This window comes from Bufo gargarizans, chromosome 2 (genome assembly GCF_014858855.1).
Source record: "Bufo gargarizans isolate SCDJY-AF-19 chromosome 2, ASM1485885v1, whole genome shotgun sequence".
In the NCBI taxonomy this organism is placed as follows: Eukaryota; Metazoa; Chordata; class Amphibia; order Anura; family Bufonidae; genus Bufo; species Bufo gargarizans.
In genome coordinates, this window is record NC_058081.1 from 209,559,599 (window position 1) to 209,565,598 (window position 6,000).

General features: G+C 49.9%; 1 protein-coding gene across 1 annotated transcript in view; it reads right to left on the reverse strand.

Moving 5' to 3' along the window:
• LOC122929751 overlaps positions 1-4,966 on the reverse strand; it is a 30,325-nt gene extending 25,359 nt beyond the window's left edge. The window contains exon 1 of the mRNA XM_044283423.1: positions 4,900-4,966. The gene's annotated coding sequence lies outside the window, so the exon portion shown is untranslated. The remainder of the gene's footprint in view (positions 1-4,899) is intronic.
• Positions 4,967-6,000: the final 1,034 nt, after the last annotated feature.

The following is a 6,000-nucleotide window of genomic DNA, read 5'->3' on the forward strand; positions in this document are numbered from 1 at the left end:
TCCCAGTGTAATCGCTGGGGCTCCGATCGGTAACCATGGCAACCGGGACGCTACTGCAGTCCCGGTTGCCATGGTAGCTTAGCAATTTGTAGAAGCTTTATACTTACCTGAAGAGCAGCGATGTCTGTGACCGGCCGGGAGCTCCTCCTACTGGTAAGTGACAGGTCTGTGCTATAAGCAATGCGCCGCACAGACCTTTCACTTACCAGTAGGAGGAGCTCCCGGCCGGTCACAGACATCGCAGCTCTTCAGGTAAGTATGAAGCTTCTACAAATTGCTAAGCTACCATGGCAACCGGGACTGCAGTAGCGTCCCGGTTGCCATGGTTACCGATCGGAGCCCCAGCGATTACACTGGGACTCCGATCGGTACTCACCACTGCCACCAATGATAGGGGGGCGATTTTAATTAGGAGGGGGAGGGAGGGGAGAGGGCCCACTGGCCACCAACGAGTTATCTACAGCGGAGGGAGGGGGGGGGGGGGGGGAGGGGGGGGGGCGGCCGCACTGGCCACCAATGAGTTAACTACAGGGGAGGGAGGGGGGGCGGCCGCACTGGCCACCAATGAGTTAAAAACAGGGGGGGGGGGGGGGTCTGCCCCCTGCTGCCTGGCAGCACCTGCCAGGCAGCAGGGGGCAGTCATGTACACAGTTTTTCAGTATATTCTAACCTGAAGCGTCCCCATCACCATGGGAACGCCTCTGTGTTAGAATATACTGTCGGATCTGATTTTCACGATGTAGCTCATATCCGACAGTATATTCTAACATAGAGGCGTTCCCATGGTGATGGGGACGCTTCAAGTTAAAATATACCATCGGATTGGAGAAAACTCCAATCCGATGGTATAAAAGAACTCCAGACTTTACATTGAAAGTCAATGGGGACGGATCCGTTTGAAATGGCACCATATTGTGTCAACTTCAAACGGATCCGTCCCTATTGACTTGCATTGTAATTCAGGACGGATCCGTTTGGCTCCGCACGGCCAGGCGGACGCCAAAACGACTTTTTTTTCATGTCCGTGGATCCTCCAAAAATCAAGGAAGACCCACGGACGAAAAAACGGTCACGGATCACGGACCCCGTTTTTTCGGACCGTGAAAAAAAACTGTCGTGTGCATGAGGCCTTAGGGTGAGTTAGGGTAACTAGATTGTGAGCAGGGAACAAGGAGCGATGGCAATCTGTTCCACACTATGGATTATGATGGTGTTATATGAGATAAGTGGATGGGAGTGTTCATGTTATATCCACTATCTTCAGACCAGAAGCCTTTCCCTACAAAACACACATTTCTGTCACCGGTTGACGTTCGGCAAAGCCAGTCTTTCTGTTACACAGTTTTAATACATGGCACCTAGTAGTAAGAAAAGTAAAAATATTACTCCACACTTTATGTAGTCTCTATGTATGGGACGCTCAAATACTGCTTCCTACTCCTGTTACTCTCCTCCATTATTAGGAAGGGCGTATTTTAGGGTCAGTATTACAGCCCCAGCGCCGATCTCATGACATGAACATCACAGGCATAAGCTGCACGCGTGGCCCTCAAAACCTGCAGTTGTATGGGGAACTGCAGCCAATACGCCCTCGGTCACAGATGGTCTTACCTGGCCAGTTACATTTGAGGACATTTTGGAGTTGTCACAGCTGTTTGATACCTCAGGTATGTCCTCCACTCCAGCGCTCCTGTAATGATCTCACCTGGAGTCACCCCCCCACCCCATGGTTTACTGTGGGTCAAAGGTATGAGCCTGCGCTACCTGTCCTCAGTACACAAGAAAAGTTCCTAGAAAGTTTAATCTGCTCTGCAAGTCTGAGGGCAGATAAGAAGAAGGAACTGCTTACTCTGCATACTTCACTTACCCTGACCATTTGAAATGTAGTCATTTGGCCAAAGCTGGCCAGCCCGGTTTCACAAAGTTTTTTGCTGTTATTTTTTTCCAGAGGTTATCTTGAGGCCACTTTCCCACGGTCAGTATTTTCCAGTGGTATATGTAAGCTAAAATCAGGAGTTGGAACCTACACAGAGGAGACACACATCTCTCAGGGATACTTCTTCTCTGTAGGTTCTCCTCCAGGTTTTGGGTTACAGATACTGATGAAAAAAACCTAGACCAAATGCTGACCGAAATTCCCCACAAAGAGTTTTTATCACTGCATTTTTTCACATTTAGGCTATATGCACACTGGTCCCGTAACTGCCATCGCAGCCAGGATTTCTTGCGACGAGAGAGGCGATTTGATTCGTTTCTATGGGATCACCACTACTCAGCGTACCTGGCAGCGACTGCTGTTGCTCGACCAATGTTATTGTGAAGCCGTACTCTAAGGCCTCTTGCACACGACCGTATGGCTTTTTTATTATTTTGCGATCCACAAAAAATACGGATGACGTCCGTGTGCATTCCGCGGAACGGAACAGCTGGCCCCTGATAGAACAGTACTAGCCTTGTCTGTTATGCGGACAATAATACGACATGTTCTATCTTTGAACGGAACGGAAAAAAAGGATTGAAATGAATGGTTCATATACGGTATGGAAAAAATGGAACAGAAAAAAAAAGAAAAGTGTGCAAGATTCCTAAGTCACAGTGAAATATGTAAATGATTGAAGGGGCAGGCCAAGTTTTAAAGTTAAAGGTGTTTTCCAAGATTTTACTACTGATGACCTATCCTCAGGATAGCAATAGAAGACAGTTGCAGAGCAGCACACATGGACCTCACGACCAATCCGGAATGCACCAGCCGTGATAGGACCACCGATCCACAGCAGTCCCATAAGCAATGGTAGAAAGTAAAAAGGTTCACAGCAGCATGTCCGGTGTGATTGTTTATTGGGAACCAAGAGTGCACACACAAAAAGATACGACGTTTCGGCTATGCAATAGCCTTTATCCTCAGGATAGGTCATCAGTATCTGATCGGTGGGGGTCCTACACCCGGGACCCCCGCCGATCAGCTGTTTGAGAAGGCAGTGTAATACAGTGCCAGGTCATACCCCGTTCTAGCGCAGTGTAATACAGTTCCAGGTTCCACCTCGTTCTATCGCAGTGCAATACAGTGCCAGGTCCCACCTTGTTCTATCGCAGTGTAATACAGTAAGAGATCCCCTCCCCGTTCTATCGCAGTGTAATACAGTGCCAGGTCACACCCCGTTCTAGCGCAGTATAATACAGTGCCAGATCCCACGCCGTTCTATCGCAGTGTAATACAGTGCCAGATCCCACGCCGTTCTATCGCAGTGTAATACAGTGCCAGATCCCACGCCGTTCTATTGCAGTGTAATACAGTGCCAGATCCCACGCCGTTCTTTTGCAGTGTAATACAGTGCCAGATCCCACGCCGTTCTTTCGCAGTGTAATACAGTGCCAGATCCCACGCCGTTCTTTCGCAGTGTAATACAGTGCCAGATCCCACGCCGCTCTATCGCAGTATAATACAGTGCCAGATCCCACGCCGTTCTATCGCAGTGTAATACAGTGCCAGATCCCACGCCGTTCTATTGCAGTGTAATACAGTGCCAGATCCCAGGCCGTTCTATCGCAGTGTAATACAGTGCCAGATCCCACGCCGTTCTTTCGCAGTGTAATACAGTGCCAGATCCCACGCCGTTCTTTCGCAGTGTAATACAGTGCCAGATCCCACGCCGCTCTATCGCAGTGTAATACAGTGCCAGATCCCACGCTGCTCTAGCGCAGTGTAATACAGTGCCAGATCACACAAATGTCATGTACTCGTTGCTATTTTTTCTGCGCAATTTATTCAGTGCAAACAGTGAGATCTGCATAAAAACCTGCAACCATGGCGGCTCAGTGGTTAGCAGTAAGCACTGGTACCTCGCAGCGCTGGGTCCTAGGTTCGAATATGACCAAGGACAACATCTGCATGGAGTTTGTGTGGGTTTCCTCCCACACTCCACGGAGTGATGCTAATGTCTGTAAACCGCTGCAGAATATAGTGCCGCTATATAAGTGCATGAAATAAATAATACAATTGCTGCGCCCTTTCACATGAAAACCATAGCAAATAAAAATAACTGTTAGGCAGGAGGTGCCAAGACTCGGACCAGGGGCGTAGCTATAGGGGGTGCAGAGGTAGCCCTGGGGGGCCCAAAGACCACATAAGAAGACACCAGTATTTTAGAAAGTGCATGCTGGTCAAGTTACACCTCTGGCTGGAGGGAAGGGGTTAGGTCAAGAATGTGACATGGGAGGAGTGCGGTTTCAATTTTTGCCTCAGGCAGCATGAAGGCTATGTGCTCCCCTGCTCCTGAGGGAAGGGGGCCCAAGCTGAACTCTCGCAGCTACCCCCCTGACGCTGATGTGATAATGATGAGCTATGTGGAGGATAAACCATCAGTATCTCTACCTGGATAACCCCCTTTAACCGCGATACCATCTTCTGACATGTCTCCATGCGAGTTTTGCGCACACTAGTGGAGAGTCAGGAAACTGTCTCAGGGAGAATTCACACATAGCAGATTTGCAGCAAAAATGTCAGCTAATTAGTTATTTCTGCAGCAAACACACGGTGTTCTTCATCCGGTATTTAGATCAATCCGCCACAGACTACTGCACCCAATTATAGTGCAGCTCTCATTTCTTATATAGCGCTTGAAAATAAAAGCTGTTCTGTGATTGGCTGCTACGGGAAACTGCATACACCGGAGGCACGATGCTCCCTACCAGCCTGTGTGGAACTTGCCTCCTCAGAGCAAAGGCGGCAGCGCACTCTCCCTCCGACCATAGCCCACTCACCGTCCAGAAGTAGGATGTGGTGAAGTGAATAGTACGGCGCAGCGCACACATCATACTGCCCAGTATCGTCGTCATCGTCACCGCAACCCGGTCACTAATGGCAAGCAGATCTTCAGTAAGAGAGCGTCTGCAAATTACCTTCCTCCTACAACTGGGGCGACAGCTGCCCTGTCAGGCGTGATTGAAGGAGGAGGACGAGAGCTAGTACAAGTGTTCGTCACCATACTGCTTATAGTCACATGACTGTACCTAATGCATGGCTGCGCTCTGCCCATTACTGAGGGGAGCCGTGACAATACAGCAGCTGTACCCGGGGTCTTAGTACTGGCTGCAGTGCACCATTAGGACTCATTGTTGGCAGACGCTCCCTTGTGATTTGAGGCTATGCGCTATGCTTTGTGAGACGTTTAACCTTTGCAGTGCCGTGTGCCTGCAACGAGGGGGGGGGGGGGGGTAAAAAATAAAATAAAAAAGATAATATAAGAAATAGTAATTGGGAATAATGAAATGAAAAAGATTTGACCTCCACAACACTTTCATAAGTCACCTCCACAGCACACAGCGCCCTCATAACTGACCCACACAGCGCCCTCATAAGTGACCTCCACAGCACACAGCGCCCTCATAACTGACCCACACAGCACCCTCATAAGTGACCTCCACAGCACCCTCATAAGTGACCTCCACAGCACACAGCGCCCTCATAACTGGCCTTAAAGGCGCACAGCGCCCTTATAACTGACCCCCATAGCACACAGCGCTTTCATAACTGACCCTCACAGGCGCACAGCGCCCTCATAAGTGTCCTCCACAGCACAGCACCCTCATAAGTGACCTCCACAGGACACAGCGCCCTCATAACTGACCCCCACAGCGCAGAGAGCCCTCATAACTGACCCTCACAGGTGCACAGCGCCCTTATAAGTGACCTCCACAGCACAGCGCTTTTATAACTGGCCCTCACAGGCGCACAGCGCCCTCATAAGTGACCTCCACAGGACACAGCACCCCCATAACTGACCCTCACAGGTGCACAGCGCCCTCATAAGTGACCTTGACAACACAGCACCCGCATAAGTGACCCTCACAGTGTACAGCGCTCTCATAACTGACCTTCACAGGCACACAGCACCCTCATAAGTAACCTCCACAACACAGCACCCTCATAAGTGACCTCCACAGCAAACAGCGCTCTAACTGACCTTAACATGCGCACAGCGCCCTTATAAGTGACCTCCA